This window comes from Delphinapterus leucas, chromosome 17, assembly GCF_059928025.1.
Source record: "Delphinapterus leucas isolate spDelLeu-1000000601 "Yukka" chromosome 17, BTC_Dleu_Yukka2, whole genome shotgun sequence".
NCBI lineage: Eukaryota > Metazoa > Chordata > Mammalia > Artiodactyla > Monodontidae > Delphinapterus > Delphinapterus leucas.
The window spans coordinates 28777404-28794224 of record NC_143145.1 but is presented as its reverse complement, the minus strand read 5'-3'; the positions used below and the strand labels follow the sequence as shown (position 1 = coordinate 28794224).

Here is a 16821-nt window from a genome sequence, read left to right as displayed (position 1 = left end):
TATCACTTAAAATGGACTTTTTGTATCTTACCTCATATCCCCCAGCCAAGATTTAGATTTGTAAGGAAAGAATGTTGCTCACCATTCCGGTTCTACAAAGATCAAGTCGTTAGCTACTGCAAGTGCTGATCTACAAGTACACCCTGAAAGGAATTCAGGATGAAGTATTCTGTGTACTGGATATATGAGCCCCTAGATGGTTAAAATGTATATCTAAGGAAGAATTTCAAAGACCCCAGATTCTTGCGTCTTGCCATACCTAGAAAAGCACTAAAGGACTTCCCTTGTGGTGCAGTGGTTAAGAATCTGCCTGCTAATGCAGGGGACACGGGTTTGATCCCTGGTCTGGGAAGATCCCACATGCCGTGGAGCAACTAAACCCGTGCACCACAACTACTGAGCCTGTGCTCTCCAAGCCCACGAGCCACAGTTACTGAGCTCATGCGCCACAACTACTGAAGCCCAAGTGCTCTAGGGCCCACGTGCTGCAACTACTGAAGCCTACGTGCCTAGAGCCTATGCTCCGCAACGAGAAGCCACCGCAATGAGAAGCCCGCGCACCGCAATGAAGAGTAGCCCCCGCTCGCCACAACTAGAGAAAACCCGTGCACAGCAACGAAGGCTCAACACAGCCAAAAATAAATTTTTTTAAAAAAGCACTAAAATCATTGACTGGGATATCTGATCTTCGTGACTAGCAGTAACCTTTCACTGAGATCTTGACTGCATGTTCTCCCTAGCCAAAATTCACATATATATGTACTGGCTTCTCCTCCACCACTTCAGAGAAGTTCCTAGGAGCTATCTGAGAGGCTGTCTCCTGGGCTACAGTCCTCAGTAAGACACTGAATAAAACCCAGCTCATAGCTCTTACATGGTGCAGTTTTTAAAAAGTAGACTGGTTGTAGGAAAAAGAACAATAGTTTTAGAAACATTTTGATTATTTACGTGTCATTTTTCTAGGTTTCATATTAATCAGACAGATTTTCTAGATTCTTGACTTTTTCTCCTTTCATGTTGTCTGTTTTATTTCATTTTTGCTTTGCAGGCTAAAATACTTGGTTTAAAACTCTCACACAAGTAGGCAGTTACTGCAATAGAGTACGATAACAATTCATTAAAACTCTTGATCAGTTTAGGTCTTTCCTCAAGCTCCCTCAGCCTTATCTCCCACATCTTTTAAAGGAATTTTATACCTAAAATATTCCTTTTTCTTTTTCTGTGTTTGAATAAGTGTTCTGACCAGCTGTGTGACCTTGGGCAAGACACTTAACTTTGCTAAGGCAATTTTTCCTGTGTGACCTTGGGCAAGACACTTAACTTTGCTAAGGCAATTTTTCCTCATCTATAAAATAAGAACATAGTTTGCTATCTGTGAGGCTTGAATGAGGAAGTGTATGTGAAGCTCTCCGTGAGCTGTGAAGCCTTATATGGACACCTATGAGGTATTAATAACCTTCCTGTCCTGCTTTCTAATGTATTGAATATATACATTTACGTCTTCCAATTTTGATGTCCACAACCTAATATCTCAGATAGGCTTCCATTAGTCAGTATTGCTGAGAGAGCTCTCTAAAATGGAGCTGGGAGGCCATTGAGGAAGTGTGACTTGTGCACATCTCAGCTGGATGAAATCTGAACTTTGACCTCGTATTGTCTTAACACAGTCATCCAGGCAGATGCCCAATATTCCAGAAACTCAAGGTACTTATTGGACCCCTTAATCCTAAATAACTCATGACAGCTTATCCCTTAAGAACAAATATTTCCTTTCTCGCATCAGAGTCAATCATAATTCTTGCCAGAAACTTTAACAGCCTTGTGGATTTGCCTTTATATAAACCCCTGACTCTTTCCCTTCCCTGAGCACTCGTTTGATTTTACCTGAATCTCTGTCTCTCAAATTGCAATTCCTAAAACTCCAAATAAAGTCTTTTCTTATCTGCAGTCTTCTGGGTTTCCTGGTTGACAAAGTCTAGGTCAAACACTCCCCCACCCCATTCTCTTTTTAAAGATGTGCCCTCGGCTTCTCTGTTGCAGCCTGTCACTTTCCAGCTCTGTGCTCATCACCCACATGGGAATGGTTTATCCCTTTTCAAAACTCTCTTCCAGAAAGCGAGTTGGTCATGCTTGCAGCTCATTACTTCTCAGATTGGCTTTCCTTGTGTTTTTTCTCCCTTAAAAAATGTAGAAAGAGTGCTTCTGGTACCTTGTTTGCAAAGATCAGGCCCCTCACCGCAGGTATCCAACTCTTGTAAAACTTTTATCTCACAGCCCTTCAGCCATTTCTGCAATGTACTACTACCTTCACAGAGCTACTGCAAGCCTCCAACAGAGCAGCTGAGTCTGCACATCTGAATTTGCAACAGAACCTCCTACAATGGCCTGATGACCACTGATATGGTGAAGGGAGGAAAATATACCACCCCGAAACATGCCTCTATGGCACATGGATTGTTTTGAGTTGGTTATTTTTAAGAAACAGCAAACACAGATGAAGCTCGGAAAACTGAGAAGTTATCTTTTGTAAGAGACATTTCCATTTCTAAGGGAAATATCCTCCTCTTTCTACCAGGAGGAGAGTGTGATTCTAAATCTCCAGAAACTCTTATCAAAGGAGAAGTCAACAATTTAAATCTGTATAACAAGTTTACCCTTGTTTGCTGTGCTTTTCCTAGTAACCTCCCATAACTACCCCCAACCCCAAGGTCTTCTTTTGTCTTTAGCTGAAGGTGGTATTTAAGGTAGTAGCTTGGGCCATTTTGAGGAGTTACTCAGTTTTCCTGAGTAGCTCCCATGTGTACAGGAGGCACACATGTTATTAAACTTCTGTTAGTTTTTCTTTTGTTAATCTGTCTTTTATTATGGGGGGGTGGTGTGTGTCTCAGCCGAGAACCTCTAAGGGTAGAGGACAATTATTTTTCCTCCCCTGCAATGGAAAAGTCTTGTCTCTGAGAAAACAATTTTGAAGCAAGTTCATTACAAAGAAAACTTGAAAAAAATTTAAAAGTAGAGACTATATCATGTACAATCGAGGTACTCTTTCCATCAAGCATAAAAAAGGCAAGGGATGTTTTTGATTATTGAAGCAGTGCCTAGAGACTATAGTTCTATTTTATTAGAATATTTTCTCTTGGGTTTAATAATATCTTGCAAGGAATGGAGTTATATTGGATCATTCAATATTTAGAAAAAGGAACTTGTTGAAATGCTAGAATTCCAGGATGTAAGTTTTCTGGGAACTTGTCTAATGTTGGGACACTGGGTAAGTGAGATCATGGAACTTCTTAGAATTTCTTTAATCTTTGGAGCCTTGGCTCTGTATTGAAATGCTGTGGACATTAACAGATGCGGACCATTCACAATCATGTCTAGACCAGAGGAAGGGATGGAACTTGTTACAGAGGTCGGGTGAATGACTCATCACATCTTTATTTCAAGAGTTCTATTGTTGGGACTTCCCTGGTGGCACAGTGGTTAAGAATCCGCCTGCCAATTCAGGGGACACGGGCTCGAACTCTGGTCCGGGAAGATCCCACATGCTGTGGAACAACTAAGCCCGTGCACCTCAACTACTGAGCCCGTGCACCTAGAGCCTATGCTCTGCAACAAGAGAAGTCACCGCAATAAGCCCGTGCACTGCAACGAAAAGTAGCCCCTGCTCGCTGCAACTAGAGAAAGTCCACGCACAGCAATGAAGACCCAATGCAGCCAAAAATAAATAAATAAATTTATTTTTAGAAAAAGTTCTATTTTTTTGTGATTTCAGAGATCTGACTTAAGCATTACTACATGACAACCACTAGATGGCAGGAGTGAACAACATATAAAAGTACAACCTGGCTTCTAACAGGGAAAACTTTTCTCTACCTCTCCTCCCTCCTCTCCTTTTTATAATCTCTTGCCTTCCCTCATTCCTCTACTTTTCTTCTCTCTCTCTTATTGTATTTGTATTTCTAGTTATAATTTTAAATAACTGATTCTCAAGAATCACATAACTGATTCTAAAGAATCAGATCTGAAAAACAGGCTGTTCCATGTACTTATAATTTGAATACTAAAGCACAATTTTTTCTAATTCAAGAGGTCTTATATAACTACTTTCTATTGAGCTGAGGATAAAGCTTCAGAGGTTTTTGAGGCTCAGAAATCCTTCTGTTTCTGTCCCAACTGGCAGTCTCACACTGGCAGGCAGAGGGGGTGGCTGTGTGCAGACAAATGGGGCTGAAGGAAGAGAGGGGAGGGGCCCTAAGGCCTCTGAAGCTTTGTGTAAACCCATAAGCCGTATTACTTCTCTGTGATACTATGAAAGGAGTAGTTTGATAATGATCAAAGTGCTGTGCTGAAGCTATTCCTAAACACACACACACACAGACACACACACACGGACATACAGGCACACACAGGCACACACAGACACGGACACACACACACCGACACACACACACACGGCCACATACACAGATACACACAGACACACACACACCCCTCAAACCCAAAAAACACCACAACTTGGCCATAGACAGCACTTGAGAAATGAGCTATCATTTTACTAATCCTTTCAATGGAGGAAAATTCACTGGTTTGAATTAATAGCCATGCAATTGAGCCCCATGTTTGAGAGATGTGATTTAGGCTCTCTGTTCTCTCTCTTTCTTGGAGTCATTGTTCCCTGCTCAATAAATCTTCCTTTCATTTTTAAATTTATTTTTCTATTCTCAATGGCTTCTCCTTTTGAAGACTAGTGTTCTGATTTCTTAAGGGCAGAATTTGAATTTTGTCCCCCAATCCCTCAATCACTCAAAGGCAGGCTTCAGAGAGCTTCTTGGAGGTTAGCGATATCTCTTGGGGTGCTCCTTGACTATCACTGGTAATCCAGGGGTTTTGCAAGGTCTAGCTGTTATATTTTTTCAGACTCTGGGAATTAAGGAATTGAGGAAGAGCTAACCCTTCCTCCCTCTCTCTGTCCTTTGTCCTTCTCTCTGTCTCTGTCTCTGTCTCTGTCTCTGTCTCTCACATACACACACACAATACTCACAAACATACAAATGAGAGAAGGAAACACACTTATTCTAGTTTAAAATTAAACCTGGCCAAAACAAATGGGATTATGAAAATCCCCTTTGAGACTGTCATCACCCTGTCGATTCACTTTTCTGCTGTTGCAGAAGTTAAATACCAGGACTTGATAAAAGATTAAGAGAGAGGAATAGTCTACAAAGTGAGGTAATTTCTGGGATCATTGGAATTTACTGATAAGAGCTACATAAGCTCCAACAAAACTCAGAGAATTCAGAGTATAATTGTTCATTCCAACTGTTTTGTGTCTGAATTGCAAAGCAGCACCTGCACAATTCATATGATCATTTTAACTAAGCGGACTGGTCAACACTGTGATACTGTCGCTTATCAGGATAGGTTCTTAGCCAAGGGGCTTAACACTCTGAGCTACAGTTTTCTCATTTGTAGAACAAAGTTGATAATGTCTACCCCATGGTGTTGTTCTGAGGGTGAAGTGAGAAAACATGAGTAATGTGTCTGGCATTGTGCCTTGTTCATAGTAGTGCTTAATGAATAGAAGTTATTAATTTTGGAGAAGGGATGGAGGTAGACAGTGGAGTTAAACAGACCTCGGTTTAGATCCTCTACTTTGTCTCCTACAGACCGAAGGTCTCGGGCCAGCCACTCAATTCTCACCTGCAAAACGGTAATAATGCCACATCGTTTCCTGGGTTACTGTGCCTGCCATGTGGTAATAAGTCTACAAATGGTAACTAGTATTATTGATATTACCTGTTCGCTCCTTAAAATATTTATTGAAACCAAACCATGTTATCTGTTTAGGATTGCATTGAGTGGCAAGAGAGACTATACAAAAGAATCACGTGATGGTGTTTGCTTTCAAGAGGCTGACAGCTTCGCTGAGGGGTAAAAACAAGTGAAAACCTGGTCACTTAGTGTAACAGTGTGAAATAATCAACTGTCCGTAAAAAGTGATATGGTGCATAATCAAGTCTGGTAGATTGCAGAAACAGGAGCGAATGTTGGGGGTCACCATTGTTGGGGAGGACCTATAGTAAAATTCTGGAGGGTTTTGAAGGATGAGTAGGATTTGCAGATGTGGGGACTGAAATGGACAAATATAAAGTGTGTCAGCTATATTTAAAACGGATAACCAACAAGGACCTACTGTATAGCACAGGGAACTCTGCTCAATATTCTGTAACAACCTAAATGGGAAAAGAATTTGAAAAAGAATAGATACATGTGTATGTGTAACTGAATCACTTGACTGTGTACCTGAAACTAACACAACATTGTTAATCAACTATACTCCAATATAAAATAAAAAGTTTAAGAAAAAGAAAAAAAGTATGTCAGATAATGACACGTGCTATGGAGAAAAATAACAGGGAAGGAGCAGAGGGAGTGCTGGATGGGTTACAATTTTAAATAGGGTGGAAGGCAAGGCTTCACTGAGAAGTCCTCAGGAGAAGTTGCCAACTGAGCAAAGAAGATGAGGGAGTGAGCCAGGTGGATATCAGGGGAGAGAGAATTCCAGGCTGAGGAAACTCCAGGTACAGAGTTCCTGAAACAGAAGCATGCTTGGAATGTTGGAGAAATAACACGGAGGTCTGTGTGGCTACAGTAGAGACAGCAGTGGGGAAAGGAGAAGGAGAAGAGGATGGAGAAGCAATATTTTGGGGTGGATGGTAGAGGAGAGTGGGAAGTCATGTAGGGCACTGTGTTCTATTTTAAAGACTTTGGCTTCACTCTGAGTGAGAAGGGAAATCACTGAAGGATTTGAGCACAGGAGTGGCAAGACCTGACTTCTGTTCACAAAGGATCATTCTGGCTGCTGTTTTGCAAAATGGGCTATAGAAAGCCAAGGGTGGAAGCAGAGAAATCATTCAGGAGAAATTTGCAACAGCACAGGTGAGAGTTGATGGTGTCTTGAATCAAAATATCAGAAGTGAGAAGAGTTTGGATTCTGAAATTCTGGATATATTTAGAACTACCAGGAATCACACATAAACAATGATCTCATAAGGTACTTTTGAGATAGTTAACCTTCAAACCCTTCGCTTTAGATTTATTACATTTTAGAGGTGATGAGAGACATTGTAGGGTTGGTTGTTCTTGGTTTTTGATTGTTTTTTTACATCGTAGGTCTTAAAATTCTTTCTTTCCTTTACCTTTATAGCACTGTTCTGGTTTGATCCCTATCTTTCACCCTCCATTTTGTCTCCTTCACTCTGTGTCCTTCCCTCATCTTTTCATCCATCCATCCATCCATCAATCCCTTTACCCTTTGAGAACCCGTGATGTACTAAGTTTCAGAACTAGTGCTTGTGATTGAGAGATGAATATAGCTCATAAAAAACTCATAGTCTAATAATGGGGACAGGGAGGTAAACAAGAAAAAGTGGAACAGTTTGACAGGAGCTACGTTAGAGAGATTAAAGAAAAATGTGGCACGAAGAAGATGTTTAACACTACCTGCCTGACAGAGAAGTCTTCCTAGCTGAAGTTTGCCCTGTCCCCTTAAATGTAAACATTCACCAATGTTCTGTTCCTTCCACCTTTGTTTTCTTTTTCCTTTTGAGGTCTCATTTGTTCCCACAACTCTATTTATTACCTCTATGACTATATCTTCCAAATCTTTGTCTCTAGCCCTGACCTTTCTTTGAATGCCCTCAATTAAATTGTGTCTTCCTGTCACCCCAGACCACAAAAAGCATTCTCCAAGTGGATGCTCAGGTTAGATTAAGATGCACTTGAACAAACAAATTTACTGAGGCTTAGAATGTAAATCACGTAACTACTTGCAGCAGCGATAGTCTTTTCAAAAATGACTAAAACAAACTTTTAAATATAAAGCATAGGGCTTCCCTGGTGGCGCAGTGGTTGAGAGTCCGCCTGCTGATGCAGGGGACACGGGTTCGTGCCCTGGTCCAGGAAGATCCCACGTGCAGCGGAGCGGCTGGGCCCGTGAGCCATGGCCGCTGAGCCTGCACGTCCGGAGCCTGTGCTCTGCAACGGGAGAAGCCACAGCAGTGAGAGGCCCGCGTACCGCAAAAAAAAAAAAAAAAAAAAAGCAACACTAACATACTGTATGATTCTATTTATATGAAATATCCAGTATAGAGAAATGCAGAGAGACAGAAAGAAAGACTGAAAGTAGTTGCCAGAGGCAGGGGAGGAGGGGAACTGGAAAGTGACTATTTAAATTGGTACAGAATCTCCTTCAGGGGTGATGAAAATTTTTTTAAATTTTTATTTTATATTGGAGTATAGTTGATTTACAATGTTGTGTGATGATGAAAATATTTTGAAATGATAGCAGTGATGGTTTCATGCCATTGTGAATATACTAAACGCTACCAAATTATACTTTGGAATGGCTAATTTTGTGTTACATGAATTTCATCTCAAAAATATATTGGCACAATAACACAAGATTTAAATGCAATATTCAAAAGTAACGTGCTGTCAAGAATGCAGATTGGGACAGTTCTAATTTTCACATACGTCTAGAGAGAAATGTCAGGCAATTTGATCTTACTATGTAAAGGCTGTTCATCATTAACCTGGTTGAACACTAGAAAAGGAATTTTTTATGAATAAAACAAAGCAACTGACACAGAAGTCTGAGAAGCTTAGATAATTTAAATGAAGACACATTTTCTCTTTTTGGATGACATTTACTGACTGGAAAGTCTGTATTATTATCTTGAGGATTAATGTCTTAAAATGGCATTGCATTGTTGAAGGTACTGTTTTTCATGTGATTCAAACTGCAAAAAAAGTCAGTTCAATAATGCAAATGTATAAATTGATTAAAGTCAGAGTATCTCAGCATATAAATTACTTCCTAGAGGAAAGCATTCATTTTTAGACTAGATATTATTATAAAATGAAAAAATTACAATGTTTTAAAATTATGGACAAATATGCCCATAAACTTATCCTATACTAACACAACTATTATTATCTTGTGTATTCCATTACAACTTTTAAAAATAGGATTCTTTTAAAAAGGATCTTATTTTTGGTCCTCAGAGGCAGAGACCTGAGTTTATCACATTTTCTGTCATAGCAGAGTACATCAATGGTCTGTTCAAGGCCTTTCTCATTTTATTTTATCTTTCTTCTTCATTTTCAACCCTGCTCCAATTTCACATCCCCTTAGTTATTCTATTCTTTAATCTATGTTCATTGAGTTGTATACATACACACGTTTTGGGAATATATATTGTGCTGTTTTATCTGTGCTTTTACTTTATATAAATGGTATCATTCAGATCTCATTCACTCCACCTATATTTTTAAGGTACTTTCTTCATAGCGCTATCCTTTGTGCTTTTCAACTCCCCTTTTGAGTTTTTTATTTCAACGATGGTATTTTTCATACTCAGAATCTCCAGATTCGGGCTGCTTAGGATTCTGTTCCTGGTTCTTGTTTGTAACATTCTGTTTTGTTCCTTTGTGAATAAATATTTTATTAAAATTTTATTTTACTTAAAATTCTTATTTTAGCCAATCCATTAATTTGGCTTCTTCTACCAAGAAGAAGAAGTGTTGGATTTGTTGTCTTTCTTCTGTAGAACTTGTGCTCCTCCTGTTGAATTTAGGGAGTAGGTTCCAGGGAGATACGGTAGGGTGGGGAGCCTCTGATGTTGCCGCCTGGGCTAGACCATGCCCTCTTTACATCTCTTCCTCCCCAACACTTGATTTTGCCTTACCTCTCAACGACCCACTGTCTCTCTCCCTCAGGGCACAGTTCTTTCCCGATGATTGCTTGTCTTGGATAAAACCACCTAGACCAGTGATTCTATAACTTTAGTGTGCATCAGAATCATCGGTCATGCTTGTTAAAACATAGACTGCTGGGCCCAACCCCCCCAGAATTTCTGGTGCAGTAAGTTTGCGATGGAGAAGAGTATTTACATTTCTAAGAAGTTACCAGTTGACACCATCCTTGGGCTGACCGTGGTGGATGTTTTGAAGGCAACCGACCCACAGCCTGTGCACCCCATACCACCTCCTGTGGAAGCTTAAGCTGTCTGTGTAGCTTTCTCCCTTTGTCTCATAACCATGTCCGCCAATGAGAATGCTAATTCGCCAGCTGCCTGCTTAACAGATTCAAGAACAAGGGGAAAGGCAGTACAGAAATGAGGCAGCACCAAATAGAAGTTATTAATGTGGAGCTGAGGAAAGCTAAGAAGGATGACCAGATGCTGAAAGGAGAAATGTCAGCTCTTTTCCTGATGATGCTACTTCTCCACTGCAGGAAAACCACAACAACCAGGGCACTGTAAATTTGTCTGTTGATGACGCTGTCAAAGGCATAAATAGCAACAATTTGGAAAGCCAGCTCCAAGCTACTCAAGCTGCTAGGAAAGTGCTTTCTAGGAAAAAACAGCCCCCCATAGACAACATAAGCTGGGCTGGTTTGATTCCAAAATTTGTGACCTTCTTGGGCAGAACTGATTGTAGTCCCATTCAGTTTGAATCTGCTTGGGCCCTCAGTAACATTGCTTCCGGGACATCAGAACAGACCAAGGTTGTGGTAGATGGAGATGCTATCCCAGCATTCGTTTCTCTGCTGGTGTCTCCCCACAGTCACATCAGTGAACAAGGCTGTATGGGCTCTAGGAAACATTGCAGGTGATGGTTCAGTTTTCCAAGACCAGGTTATCAAGTATGGTGCGGTTGACCCGCTGTTGGCGGTTCCTGATATGTCATCTTTAGGATGTGGTTACTTACATAATCTTACCTGGACACTTCAAATCTTTGTTGCAACAAGAATCCTGCACCCCCCTTAGATGCTGTTGAGCAAATTCTTTCTCCTTTAGGTCGTCTCCTGCATCATGATGATCCAGAAGTATTAGCTGATATCTGCTGGACTATTTCCTACCTTACTGATGGTCCAAATGAACCGATTGAAATGGTTGTGAAAACTGGGGTTGTACCCAAACTTGTGAAGCTTTTAGGAGCTACTGAATTGCCAATCGTGACTCCCACGCAAAGAGCCATAGGGAATATTGTCAATGGGAGAGATGAACAGACTTAGGTTGTAATAGATGCAGGAGCACTGCTAACAAACTCCAAAACTGATATTCAGAAGGAAGCTACGTGGACAATGTCAAACATCGCGGCTGACCGCAGGACCAGATACAAGTTGTAAATCATGGATTAGTCCCGTTCCTTGTTGGCGCTCTCTCTAAGGCAGACTTTAAGACACAAAAGGAAGCTGTACAGGCTGTGACCAACTATACACGTGGTGGAACGGTTGAGCAGATTATATACCTTGTTCGTTGTGGCATAATAGAGCCGTTGATGAACCTCCCAACTGTGAAAGATACCAAAATTATTCTTGTTATTCTGGATGCCATTTCAAATACCTTTCAGGCTGCTGAGAAACTAGGCAAAACTGAGAAACTTAGTATAATGATTGAAGAATATGGAGGTTTGGACAAAATTTAAGCTCTACAAAACCATGAAAATGAGTCTGTGTACAAAGCTTCATTAAACCTGATTGAGAAGTATTTCTCTGTAGAGGAGGAGGAAGATCAAAATGTTGTGCCAGAAACTACCTCTGAAGGCTATACATTCCAAGTTCAGGATGGCACTGCTGGGAACTTCAACTTTTAGATTGTACATCTGAGGCATAAAGCTGTTGTTGCCTACTACATTTTGTATAAGTTTGTCTTACTGTTTCTCTACTAAGAACTCTTTTTTTTTTTTTTTTTTTTTTTTTTTTGTGGTACGCGGGCCTCTCACTGCTGCGGCCTCTCCCGTAGCGGAGCACAGGCTCCGGACGCGCAGGCTCAGCGGCCATGGCTCACAGGCCCAGCCGCTCCGTGGCATGTGGGATCTTCCCGGACCGGGGCACGAACCCGTGTCCCCTGCATCGGCAGGCAGACTCTCAACCACTGCGCCACCAGGGAAGCCCTAATAAAAACTCTTTTTAAATGTGGTTTGTTATTGTAGTGCTTTTTACAACGAAACTATGCTTGAACAGTTCCAAACTGTACATACTGTATGACGCTTCTCCTCTCAATGGGTTTCTTATTTCTATGTGGAATTTCATATCTTGTAGTGTCCTGCAAATAAAGATTAAATTCCACCCTTTACTTCAAAGAAAAAAAAAAGAAGAAGTTACCAGTTGATGCTGATGCTGCCAATCAGGAACCAAGTTTTGAGAGCTGCTGACTTAATGGGATAAAAGGAGAAGTAAACAAATAATTAGGTGTTGGCCCACCTACGTGCACCTCTTGTGTTCTGCTTTTCCTCATGAGTTCCAGGATCCATCCCTGCCTGGATATTACCCTGAAGCTTCTATTTAGCTCTGGCTGATCCTGGCTGGCTCCTACTGCCTATGATCCAGGACTATGTGAGGTAGGATCAAAGCCCCAACAAGGCAGTTCTATTCCCATGATCATGGTTTTGGACCCTCTTCTGCTCTGGGTTGCCCTTCTTCTCTTCTCTCATTACCCCCACTTGACTGGGACCCAACCAACTTGTTTCCTTAGAGGTTTCTGACAGTCATATGTTTAAAATTTTTTTTGATGTATTTACTTTTGACTAATAAAAATTGTATATATTTAAGGTATATAGCATGATGTTTTGATATATGTATAAAATGTGAAACGATTACCACAATCAAACTGATTAACATATCCATCAATCTTCCATAGTTACTATTTTTTTGTGGTGAGAACACCTGGGATTTTCTCTCTTAGCAATTTCAAGTATACAATACATTATTAATATTGTCATCATGCTGTACATTAGGTCCCCAAACTTGTTTATCTTATAACTGAAATTTTTATCTTGTGATCAATAATCTCCCCTTTTCCCTCCTCCCCCAAGACTCTGGTATCTACCATTCTACTCTCTGTTACTATGAGCTCAACTTCTTTTTTTTAAGATTACATATATAAGTGAGATCATGCAATATTTGTCTCGATTATTTCATTTAGCATAATGTCCTCCAGTCTCATCCATTTTGTCACAAATGGCAGGATTTCCTTTCTTAAAGGCATAATAAGAATCAATTGTATATACATACCAAATTTTCTTTACCTGTTCATCTGTTGATGGACACTTAGGTTGTTTCACATCTTGGCTATTGTGAATAATGCTGCAGTAAACATGGGAGCGCAGATGTCTCTTTGAAATATTTTATTTTCTCTGGGTATATACCCAGAGTCAGATTGCTGGATCATATGGTACTTCTATTTTTGAGGAAATTCCTTACTGTTTTCCATAATGGTTGTACCAATTTACATTCTTACCAACAGTGCACAAGGGTTCCCTTTTCTCCGTATTATTACCAATACTTGTTGTCTTTTGCCTTTTGATAATAGCCATTCTAACAGGTGTGAGGTGATATCTCACTATGGTTTCGATTTGCCTTTCCCAGTTGATTAGTGATGTTGAGCATCTTTTCATATACCTATAGGCCATTTATGTGTCTTCTTTAGAAAAATGTCTACTTAGGGATTTTTGCACATTTTTAAGTTGAGTTATTGGGATTTTTTGATATTGAGTTGTATGAGTTCGTTACATATTTTGGATATTAACCCCTCATCAAATATTGATTTGTAACTATGTTCTCCCATTCAATAGTCTGCCCTTTCAGTTTGTTAATTGTTTCATTGCCGTGAGGTGGTTTTTAGTTTGACATAATTCCACTTGTTCATTTTTGCTTTTGTTGCCTGTGCTTTTGGTGTCAGATACAAAAATTAATCACCAAGACCAGCGTCAAGGAGCTTAATCCCTATATTTTCTTCTAGGAGTTTTATGGATTCAGGTCTTCTATTTAAGTCTTTAATCCACTTTGAGTTCATTTTTGTATGTGGTGTAAGATAAGAATCCAATTTCATTCTTTTGCAGGTAGATATTCAGTTTTCCCAACACCATTTATTGAATAAACTATCCTTTCTCCATTGTATATTCTTTGTGTCTTTGTCAAAAATTAGTGGATGTATATGTGTGGGTTTATGCGATCTCTTTGCTGTTCCATTGGTCCATATGTCTATTTTAATGTCAGTGCCATACTGCTTTGATTACTATAGTTTTGTAGTATAAAGTCAGGAGATGTGATGTCTGAAAATTTTTTGTTCTTGCTTAAGATTTCTTTAGCTGTTTTGGGGTCTTTTCTGGTTCCATATGAATTTAGGATTGGTTTTTCTATTTCTATAAAAATTCCATTGGAATCTTGATGGGGGTTGCATAGATTGTTTTGGGTAGAGTGGACATTTTGACAATATTAAATCTTCCAATCAATGAACATGAGCTATCTTTCCATTTATTTGTATCTTCTTTGATTTCTTTCATCAGTGTTTTATAGTTTTCAGCAAACAAATCTTTCATGTCCTTGGTTAAATTTATTTCTAAATATTTTATTTTACTTTTTTCTTGTTATTGTAAATGGGATTATCTTCTTAATGCCTCTTTTGGATAGTTTGTTGTTAGTGTATAGAAACACAACTGATTTTTGTATGTTGATTTTGTATCCTAAACTTTACTGAATTCATTTATTAGTTTTAATAGTTATTTGATGTATAAGATCATGTCATCTGCATGATGTTCTGAGATCCACCCATCTCCTTCTTCTTTGTGCAGCTTCTCTAGGGTCAAGCACAGGTGCAGAGCCAGCATCCTGTGGTAGATTGCTATCTTGTCTGGCCTTCTAATATTTTTATGTATTTTTTAAACGTAACACACCTGTAGATTTATGATGCTTTATTGTCTACCTAGCACCGGTCATTTTAAGGTTTATAGTTATGACACATAATGAGTGTAATGATTTCAGAATACTGTAATATTACATTACTTGGATAAACTATAATTTATTAATTATCCCTTAATGTTGGACATTTGGAATGCTTTCCATTGTCCCAACATGAGTAATAGCATTAAATGTATTAACTTTTTATACTTACAAAAGTATTTTTGGGTACTTTCTTTTTGTTGTTGTTGTTTCCCTATATTGTGAGAGTTAAGGCAGCTTTCAGAAGTACTTTAAGTTCTGGGAGAATCTGCCTCTTTGTGTCTGATTCATTTTCTGAGTGGGTGGTGTACTGCTTTAACCTTGTCACTGACAGGAAAGTTCAGATTTTATACTGTAAAAAGAGAAGAGGTCTGTCCTTGCAGTTCTCTTTGACTGAAGTGTTTGCTTTTAGACAATGATTGTACACACTCTTCCATCAACACGCTGGTACTTGATAGTGTCAGTTCTCCTTTGAATTGAAATAGCAATTTCCTTTGTTCATCTGGACTATTTTTAAACTACGGCAGCTCTTATTTAAAAGCCACAGGTTGTGTTCCAGATTAACCCTGTCCAAATTTGGTAATGATGATTATACCATCGAGAGCAATCAAAATAATCAAATGAAGGAAAAGCACTTATTTTCTAACTTATTTAGCTAAAATGAATGTTCAGATAACATGATTTTAGTTTTCTTATAAACCCATAGCATTTTGGTAAGCAACTTCTGAAAATAGGTTAATGAATCATCATGGGTGGAAACTTGAGAATCTTTGATTTAAAAAGGAACGTTAGCAGTCATTTAAGACAATCTACAACACAAAAGAAAAACTCATCTACAGGGTGCGTGATGGTCTATGATTTTTTGATTAAACCCCTTCCATGGCTAGATTACCACCTTATCAGTCAGCCCATTTATTGACATTTTTGAATAGCTGTAATTAAAATTTCTCCTTTTATTTTTTTCTTGAATTGAAACCTGTCTTTTTAACATCTACATAAAGATACACTGACTTCCCTTTGTGCCATACAGAAAAAGGAGTATATCTCATTATCATAGTCTTCTGAATATTTGAAGACATCTATATGGTTTCCTCTTAGTGTTCTCTTCTCTCTTATTTAGGATAAATGTCCTTAGACCATGCAGGCTTTTTTTTTCCCCCGTAAACTTTAAGATGATGATGTCTATATCCCTAATCATCTCAAACACTTTCCTGGATATTTTCCAGTTCATCCATGTTCTTAAAACAAGGGTTGTGGGGCATAGTGGCTCACAGACACAGTGGAACCATCTCACATTTCTGTGATCTTGACTTGAGATATTTTCTTTACAAATATCTATCTTAGAGACTTCCTCCAAAGTTTATTATCATGTAAGATTTCCCTGTGATATACCTATAGGTACATATTATTTCCAAGAGTTTTATTTTAGGACATAGTCACCAAGAAATGGCACCTTACTTCTGAGAATTAGGTGTAAAATTGGTAATTATTAAACTCTTTTATAAGGGCTATCTCATAAAGCCACATTGCTTTCAATAGGAAATATGGTTTGTAGTAATAGATGAAAAAACATTATCGTTTACACTTGAGAGCTAATCTTTAATCGCAGCTTGAATTTCATGGCTCATGATGTGAGAAAATAAAATCAAAATAAGGATTTGTCAGTACACTATAACTAGCAATAGGCAGTGTTTTGTGCCTAGAAGATTTGTGGTATAATTAGTTTTTAAAGCATATTAGACTTAAACTAAAAGGAATCTTACACACCATACTGTCTTAATTGTACAAGTGACTGACCACTCATTTATCTCAACTATCTGGGAATCATTTGTGTTTTGATAGATTATTCGAGAGGTGATTCTACTCTTTTGTTTTCTTTATTTCTTTTTGTTTTTCTAGTTCCTACTCTACACAGAAAATAGTTTTGATCATTTTGAACATCTTGATTAGATTCAATTAATCTGTCTATTTAATAGAAAACAAAATCAGTTAATGTTTAATGACATTTATTATTCAAGTTAGCCACAAGAGTCAAT

At 38.8% G+C, this 16821-nt stretch overlaps 1 pseudogene; it reads left to right on the top strand.

Moving 5' to 3' along the window:
* The first annotated feature begins 10031 nt into the window (after positions 1-10031).
* LOC111180278 (importin subunit alpha-1 pseudogene) lies at positions 10032-11734 on the top strand (annotated as a pseudogene).
* The last annotated feature ends 5087 nt before the right edge of the window (positions 11735-16821 follow it).